This window comes from Canis lupus, chromosome 25 (assembly GCF_048164855.1).
Source record: "Canis lupus baileyi chromosome 25, mCanLup2.hap1, whole genome shotgun sequence".
NCBI lineage: Eukaryota > Metazoa > Chordata > Mammalia > Carnivora > Canidae > Canis > Canis lupus.
In genome coordinates, this window is record NC_132862.1 from 29,154,610 (window position 1) to 29,164,030 (window position 9,421).

Consider the following 9,421-nt stretch of genomic DNA (forward strand, 5'->3'; position numbering starts at 1 on the left):
AACCAGCTAAAACATATTTGGGTGTAAGTATATGCTCCAAAATTTTTGTACCCTTCTAATGGAAAAGGTGTATCAGTTAATAAAAGTTTAATTAAAATAATTCAAGAATAGGGAACTAAGAGTTTTAAGAATTGGTTAACACTGCTTTCGGGATCCCTGGGTGGCGCAGCGGTTTGGCGCCTGCCTTTGGCCCAGGGCGCGATCCTGGAGACCCGGGATCGAATCCCACGTCGGGCTCCCGGTGCATGGAGCCTGCTTCTCCCTCTGCCTGTGTCTCTGCCTCTCTCTCTCTCTCTGTGTGACTATCATAAATAAAAATAAACATTAAAAAAAAAAAAACACTGCTTTGTCTTACATAATTTTAAATACAATTTCAAGAATTATTTGGTATTAATAAGCTAGATGAAAAACCATAGACTTTCAACTAAAACTGAAAGGCATGCTAAATTTTCTGTTTTACTAGAGGAAAGGGGATTAAATTCTGCTATTTTTTTTTCATTGATGATTAAGAAGAAATAAGTTCATGGGCACTGGGGTGGCTCAGTCAGTTCAACAACCAACTCTTGGTTTTGGCTAAGATCATGATCTCAGAGTCATGAGATCGAGTGCCATATCAGGTTCTGTGTTCAGTATGCAGTCTCACACTCTAAATAAATAAAATAACAAAATATTTAAAAGAAGAAAAAATAAGTTCATATATATTTTTTAGTATATGTAATTGTTATGTATCAGAGAGTCTTATTAGTTGAAGACAAATGGCGTGTATAGTTTCCAGAATACTGTAAGAATCAAAATTTGATGACATGTATTGTAATCATCAAGGAAATTGGAACTTAAAAATATATATTAAGAATAGAAAACAAAATGACTCAGGTAGGATCAATTGCATCTCTAATGACAGTAAATACAAGCAGCTAATTGGATTAAAAATCATTATTCAAAAATATATTCTCAATTGTGTAGTTTTTGCAACAGAAACATAAAAAGTATCAAAGCAAAGTTACAAGTTTTGTCAAGTATGTTAACTCAAACATACACACATCATGTGCACACATACAAAAGCACACCAAATTAAACAAGATAGTAAACAGTGGTGATAAGTATCAGAAAACAATAGGGGACAAAAAGCATCAAGAACATTTTAGTGCAATTTCTAAAGAAGTTATAACAGATACGGGCATTTGTATGAAATAAGAGTGTGTGTGTTTATGTGTATGTGTATGTGTGTACTTTAAAAAAGTGAATTAATGGGCACTTCTGGGATTTGGTAACAACTCAATTTATTGTAAAATTTTATATTTTATAATTTTTCTTTTTTAATCTGCACAAGATGGTATCCTTTAATAAATAGTTCATTAATAAATTATAGCAGAAAAATAATTATTGGATTTGATATTTTCATCTGTGATTATTTTTAAATGGTGAACCACAAATGAAAAAAAAACATAATTAAGCGATTAAAAATAACTTGCACACACTAATAACCAAATTTTATGTAATGGAAAAACACTATGAAATTTCTCCTTCAAATTAAGTATAAGAAAATTATTTCTTCTAAAAAAAAAAGAAAAAAAAGAAAATTATTTCTTCTGTCAAATTATTTTAGAAGTATAGCCAATGCAACAAAATAAATGAAGGTATAACCATTAGAAAGGAGGATATTATTATTATTTGTAATGATATGATTATGTAAGAAGAATGTGTTAAATCCTTAAAAATGTGGAGACACAAGGCTTAAGGATGAGAACATGTAAAATTAAAAAATATAAATGAACTTAGAGGAAGAATTTATACATTTAATTCAAACTGTTATTTGGGAAATGGTTGAGCTTATTCTGACGTACTTTTGGTAAAGAAAAGGATGGAAAAATATTAATAGGGACTTGCATATGAAAAATAATACACATTTTAGAGTCACATAATTAAAACAATGTACTAAGTAGTTACAGATATATGCATCAAAGAAACTAAAAAGAAAATGCATGAATCAACCCTAGCACATATCAATTTTGAAGTTAGACATGAAAGACATATTGAGTTGCTTAATAGATGGAACAGGGCAGACACAATCACCTGGATAAAAAAACTTAACACCATTAAATATAGATTACAATCGTAAAGTAACTTCTATAGGAATAAAGATCTAAAATGTGGAATCATGAGAATTCTCTATCAGTGGTTCTCAAACCACTGTGAAACATCAGGTTGTGCTGTGAAAACAAGTTTGTCATTTGTTATGAGAAATTGTCAGAAAAAATGCCAATATGTTTGAGGAATGCTGACTTACACTAAGGTAAGCATGTTTTTGTTAGTTTGTTTTAATGTGAAAGTATAGAGATTTTACTGTGCTTTGTTAAATGTCCAGAAAGGTTTTGCAGTATTTTAAAACTGGTTTACTCAGGATACTTTTTTTTTCAAGATTTATTATTTATTTATTTATTTATTTATTTATTTATTTATTTGCAAGAGAGCATAAGCAGGGGGAGTGGCAAAGGGAGAAGTAGACACCCCACTGAGCAGAGAGCCAGACTTCAGGACTCCACTTGGGGCTCAATCCCAGGACCCTGGGATCATGACCTGAGCTGAAAGCAGATGCTTAACCAACTGAGCCATCCAGGTAGCCCACAAGATACTTTTTTGAGAGCACTTTTGTTTTGGTCAGGACTCTTGGTCACAAGTGGCAGAAAATCCAAAAGAATATGATGTGAACTAGGAACATGAACACTGCCACAACTAAGCCTCTCTTTCTCTTTCTTGAAGTTCTTTCTCTCTAATTCACTAGCTTCTGTATTTTCCACAGCGAAATGGACTTTTTTTCAGGAAGGGAAATATGGATAGAGACTTTTGGGAAACATGCTTTTCCTGCATAGTATATGACATCAGTTTGAAAACTTAGAGCAGGAATCCGGTTGACCTGGCTTCGCTCATATGCACATCTTTGGGTAAATCACTGGGGTCAGTGGTAGGCAGAGAGTGAAGTACTAGGATTAGTTCAGACTGGACCATGAACCTAACTCTATGTTCTGGATAGATAGACAGGATAATGAAAACCTAGACATGGCCATACCCCTTCTAACTATGCTCATTAATATTTTTTGGAAGATTGTCTGTCAGAATATATTCTGGAAAATGCCGCTTAAAAATATAATTTAGTAATTACAATCATTGCAAACATTTATTGAGTGCTAATTTAGAATATGTAAAGCAGTATTCTAAATGCATTCTGTTTTTAACTTATTTAATACTAATACAAAATTTAAGCCTCATGAAGGTCCATCAAATAGACATCATCAATTTCTTCATTTTAAAGGAAATTAAGGCACAAAGCATGTAAGCATCTTTAGAGCTCATATAGCTAGGAAATGGAAGAGTTGGAATCAACTCTTACAATTAAAAAAAAGATTACTATATTTTAAGAGATCAACTGAATAACCCCACTATTGATGCCAGTGATTTTGATATCATCTTTCAGAAAATTAGTATTATAAGAAATTATTGATTGGTAGTAAAATAAACTATAAGTATGAGGTTAAAAAATAATTACACAGTATTGTATAAAGATTAGAAAGCCAAGTACTATAATTTATTTTATTTTTTTCAAGTACTATAATTTTAAAATACGTATCAGAAAGGTTTTTAGTCTTCATTTTTAATTTTGGACTCAACTTATGGTTTTATGATTTTAAGGACTAGTATATGTATTCTTCATTTGTTATATTTAGCAATAGAAAACTATTTGGTAACTCTCAAGTAAAAGTTTATTTTTTTTTTCAAGTAAAAGTTTAAAACGATTTGAAATAGCAAAAAAATATGGTTGGCAAAGTAATTGGAAATTGACATAAATTCATGAAAATTAGTACAAATAATAAAATGGCAATTTACTAAAGTGAATAACTTTACCACCAAAAAGGCCAGTAGTAAAAATGAAAATTAAGATAAGTTGTTTGAAAGACATGGGGAAGGCCTCTATCCTGTACTGTCTTTAAGATCAGAAAAAAAATTATGCCTGAAAAAAAAAAAAAAATTATGCCTGTGCTGTGTGAATTCTGCTCTTGGAGGCAATCAGTGTTTATGTCTTCTATTCACAAAATGAAAGTATATTGAACACCTATTCTATGCCAGTCACTGTGATAGACACTGGAGATAAGGCCTGGAATAGAGATAAGACCATGGTCTTTATTTTATGGTGCTGAAATTCTTGAGAATGAACTAAGAAAGTAATTTGCAATGTTATATGCATGTCACAAAAAGAGAGTTCTTTTCCCTTCTTCAATTTTCAAACTCCAACCAAGTGAAAATAATGAGCTATAAAGTAGTAGTAGTAGGGGGTGGCTAATACTGAGGAATTACATCAAAGAGCATACAGTGTTCTTGTAGAAAATCACTGTAAGTTTGAAAAAAAAGATTAAAAACATCCTGACAGCAGTTTTTTTTCTCAGGATGTACGTGTTCAAGAGTGTGTGTGGGGATGCCTGCGTGGCTCAGCAGTTGGGCGCCTGCCTTCGGCCCAGGGCATGATCCTGGAGTCCCAGGATCGAGTCCCGCATTGGGCTCCCTGCATTGACCTTGCTCCTCTCTCTGCGTATGTCTCTGCCTCTCTCCCTCTGTCTCTCCTGAATAAAAAAATTAAATCTTAAAAAAAAAGTGTGTGTGTATGCATGTGTGCATGCATGTGTGTGTGTAATAATGTGTTCAGATAATCTAAAACTAGGTATGGGTGTGTGTAGTTATTTTTAGTTCCTTAGTGTTTGAATAAATTGAAAGCTCATTAGGAACTAGAAAATAGGGCACATCTAAAGGGATTCAGTTAGAGCCTAATTGATCAGAGTACAGATGAAAAGAAAATACACATATCACTAATTTCTCTGGATAAACATTTTCTTCTTAAAGACTGAATACATAGCCATGCATGTGTATAAGCAAACATATGGACATGCACACATGCACACAAACACACAATGAATAAATAACCAATCTGCTGCTTATAGAATGACTTCAATACTGTGGGAGAAGAACATCATCATGAAGATTCTAAGGAAGAGAATTCTTCAAAGAATTGAAGAAAAACATTGCTGAGTAATCAAAGTGTGCAAACATCCCATGTATGCTTTTAGAGAACAGGCTATTAGTCTCGAAAGGTAGAGGAGAATAAAAGTATGACATTGGTTTCAATTAGCTGAAAACAAATACCTTGTCTTGGCCCATCTGACTATGCATTCTGGCCTTCCCCGTGAGGTAGGTAGATGTCTTTCTGTCTCGGAGAATATTTACTCAAAAGGTAGAGTGTAGATGAGAAAATGTCTGGAAAAACAGATCTGAATCCAGGCTGTATGCTCATGTAGATAATTTTCCTGGTTTCCTTCCTATACAGTCTTTCAAAAAGGAGCTGTCTTAGAAAGAATCACTCCTATTCAAAGATGCACAGTTATAAGAAGGTAATCAGAATAAGACCTAAGCAAAAATATCATAACAAAAGAGGGAGCAAACAATGATTGTGAAAAAAGTCAATTGAGGAACATAAGACAATCAATATTCAGCAAAACTGTCTTTCAAGAAGTAGAACAAGATGAAAACATGTTCTCACTAAAGAAATGGTGAGTAAAATTATAGTAAATATGTAGATAATTCTAAACTAGCATTGGCTGTATAAACAATAATAATTGCTAATTTGGAGATCAAAATAAATTAGATATAATTAAATATTAGACCACATGACTATGTAAATTGGGGTTGGGTGATCCAAATTTTAAAAGTTATTTGTGTTTTTTAGGAAGAAGCACAGATATAAGATAACTTTAGACATTTCAGGAATGCATGTTAAATTTTTAGATGTAACCACTAAGATAACGGAAAATGTATCTTTCTACAGCAGGAAGAAGGAAGTGAAAGCAGTAACAACAACAACCCTTGATCAATTTGGAAGAAGGTCCAATGGTGTCAGGAAAATACCGAAAGTTGTAAAAATATAAGCATTCTCTGAAATGGTAGAAATGAAAAAGTTTATCAGAAGCACATAAACTTAAATGGTCTGAATATATTATGTAAAATCTCTAGATTGTGATGTTGTGTTGAAAAGAAAAAAAGCCCATCAGGTGTACTTGAGACGTACTAGATATGCAAGGATAAAGATTTGCTTAAAATGAAAAGGACAGGAAAAGATATCCCAGGCAAACAGTAATAACAACCAGAAAACTGGTGTCATTATGTTAAAAACAAACCAAACAAGCTACCTGCAAAAAACACGTCTGGAGAAAAAAAGGAGCACTTTATAGATCTAAAAGATTAAATTCACCTTGTAGGTATCTGAGATATGTATGTACTGAAAGTGATTCCTTCAGAATTCATTCCGTTACACATTATAGTGCTACAAGAGAAACTGAAAAAAATGTACCTTCATAATGAAAAGATTGCATAGAAATTTCACATGATTTATAGATCAATTAGATAAAATATCATTAGACATATAGAAGATTTGAAAAAATAACAAGCTTGATGTAATGGACATATGTAGAATATTGCATTTAATTAATGGAATTATACATTCTTTTCAAGGACAAGCATTGCTTATGGAAATTGATCATATATTCTGTGACTTTTAACATAATTCAAAGTCAGTATTTCACAGACTCTTCTTTCCGACCCCAGTATTTAGTTAAATATCAATAAAAAGAAGATAATTTACAAAATAACTCATCAATTTTCAACTTCAAAGCATTTCTAAATGGAAAATATTTAGAAATACAAAATAAAGTCGAGAAAAGAAATGTATGTATACGTTAGAAGTTCAAGGATACACATCACCCTTATTCTTGTAGAGAAAATAATTTTGAAAATATTCCATCTAACAGAGAAATAACTAATAATTTTAAAATGGAGCAATTGTATCATTAAAAGACTATTGGTAAGAGCTAATAACAATTAAAACAGATTTACGCCTAAATAATTATAAAGATTCATTTTTTGCAATGATTATCTGTATATTATTTTATCAGATCATAAATTTGGAAAAGAAAGTAATAATTTAGTTAGACATCCAATGCAATTTATTTCTAGATAGGAAATGACTATTGTATCAACTTTTCTGTCTAAGCTCCAAGAGAATTATAGTCTGCTGTTTGCTTACTTGAAGAGGGCTTCCTCGCGGCGAAAATGATCCCAGCTCAGAGAGAAAAAAAAAAAAAAGAAAAGAAAAAAAAAGTGAAATCATGGCCTGGAGGCTGACACTGGCAACATATGAGCTTGTTCATTCAATGAATCAGTTAACTCATCTGCTTAATGTGATTCTTTTACACAGAAGCTGATGCAGCCAACTTGTTCGCCAGCTCAGTCCTGGTACTATTTCCTTATGCTCAATTCACAGCCTTCCTTTCTCTGTGGCCCAGATAGCAAGTAGACATATATGGAATACAAGTAGCATGTCATGGAAAGAGCCCTGAAGTTGGAATAAGAAAACCTGGATTCAAATCTCAGCTCTTCATGACATTACTAATGACCCAGGTGACGTTATTCGTAACGTAAGTGACTTGAGTTCTTTAATCTTTCTGCTGTTACCTGATACACAGTAGGACATTAGATAATGTATTTTAAAAGTTTGACACTAGACACAAGTTATGTACCATAACTACTTTTTTAAAGTAGGGCATATCATTTCTATCTTTAATCCTAAATACCAGAAATCTATTTGTTTGCCAGGTAAGAAAGTAAGGGGGTGATTGGGACACAGATGGGTTCCCATTAGCCTGCAGTGAGCTGCCAGTACAGAGGCAGGCAGACAAGACAGGGCAGGAGCCCAGCATGAGGTGATAGAAAGAAAACAGCTGCTTTTCTCCAGCAGGGACTCCGGTCAGTTTGAAGCCCATGTGTTAAGAGTATCCACCCTTCCTTTAATAAGAATTTCCTTTTGGAGTCATCACCAGCACGCAGTCTATAGACTACTAGCACTATCTTCAAGATACCAAACGAAATGCGCACAAAGAAAAAAATCAACCAGCAGGCATGAATGAAATTGGCGCAAGACTCTGACAGACATAAAAGTGAGCAGTTAGGAAATGCCATAAAGGATTTGCTATCTATGAGGTCTGATGAAGAGAGGGTGGGAAAGAGGGAGAGCGGAGATAAGGCATCATCAGTTCTTCTGGAGAATATTTATAGACTTAGGTTTTAAACTCTTCTGCCATTTAAGTTTTATAATATAATTAAGAAGCTACTTTGCCTCAACAATACTTTTGAATTCAAATACTCTTCAATGTATTTGGTTAAGCCCAGGAAGTTTACTTGTTTCAATGTCTTACCTGAAGCATGCATCTTCCTGAAATGAAACATGATCTCATTTCTTTTTAAGAGTGAAGTATGTTCGTACAAGCTAAAACACTTCTATTTCAAGGGAACATTATGCTTCCACGGAAAGCTTTTATTCCTGTTTGGCAGGTTTGACTTGTTTAGGAATCTATTTTTCATCAAACCCTGGAGGGCTATATGGAAAAAAGGAGTTTACATAATGAATACAGGATTTAAGCACAAAATTTAGCAATGAATTAGCTTCTCTGTGCTAAACAGAATTTGTGCCAAATGATACTGAACAGCAATATGCAAACAAAATATATTTTTGGAAAAATTGGGTAAGGTGAGCATATTTCTCCTCCCCGTTTTTGCTCATATTATTCTGCATTTGAACGAGGGAGTGGATGGGGATGGGGAACAAGTGGTTTCTATTTGCAGAAGCAGAAGTGAACCCTTGAACATGCTCCTCTAGCCATTCTGTGAGTTTGACTATCAAGTTATTTTCTTTATTTAATTAGGATTTAATATGTTCTTTTTTTTTAAGGTTAGGAAAATGTCAATTTTGTTTTCTCAACCTCAGGACCATAGTAAATTTCAATTTTTAAAATATTTCTTATTATCTAATCATATTTCAAAGAAACAAATAAAAGGAATATTTAGAAGGCTAATAAGAAAATGGATGTGAGTAGTTTGTTGTTCTCATTTTGGTATACTACTGTTGAAAATAAGCAATGAGTGGAAATTTTGCAGCAGCCCATAAAATTATCTAATTGGATCCAGGAACTAGGTTCAGCCAGAAGCATGCTTGCTTTATTAGAGAAAGTTTCAGCAACCAAAAATATGTTGGGTCACTTTTTTGTTACCAAAATATATCATAGGATCTGCACTTTTTTTTCCTTTCTTTTAATTATATATTTATATATACACATACACACAATATTATATTATATATGATATATAGTATACATATATATATATATTTAAGACTAGATTTCTTGGATGGGAGAATGGAGAGCAGAAAATTGAGAATTTAATTTACTTTCAATGCTGCTTATGGAAAGATATTTATATTATGAAAACTTCAAAATGTATCTCCTTTCTTCATACTCCTTTCCTTACAGAGCAACACAGGTGTGAGAGA

General features: G+C 32.8%; 1 protein-coding gene across 8 annotated transcripts in view; it reads right to left on the reverse strand.

Moving 5' to 3' along the window:
* Positions 1–8,413, reverse strand: part of PIK3C2G (phosphatidylinositol-4-phosphate 3-kinase catalytic subunit type 2 gamma) — a 368,003-nt gene extending 359,590 nt beyond the window's left edge. For 2 of the 8 annotated variants that reach the window (XR_012017650.1, XR_012017649.1), the window contains exon 1: positions 7,124–7,165. The gene's annotated coding sequence lies outside the window, so the exon portion shown is untranslated. Of the gene's footprint in view, positions 1–7,123; positions 7,551–8,291 lie in introns of those variants that run through there. The other 6 variants (XM_072798829.1, XM_072798826.1, XM_072798827.1 and 3 more) reach the window with 5 other exon arrangements.
* Between the last annotated feature and the right edge of the window lie 1,008 nt (positions 8,414–9,421).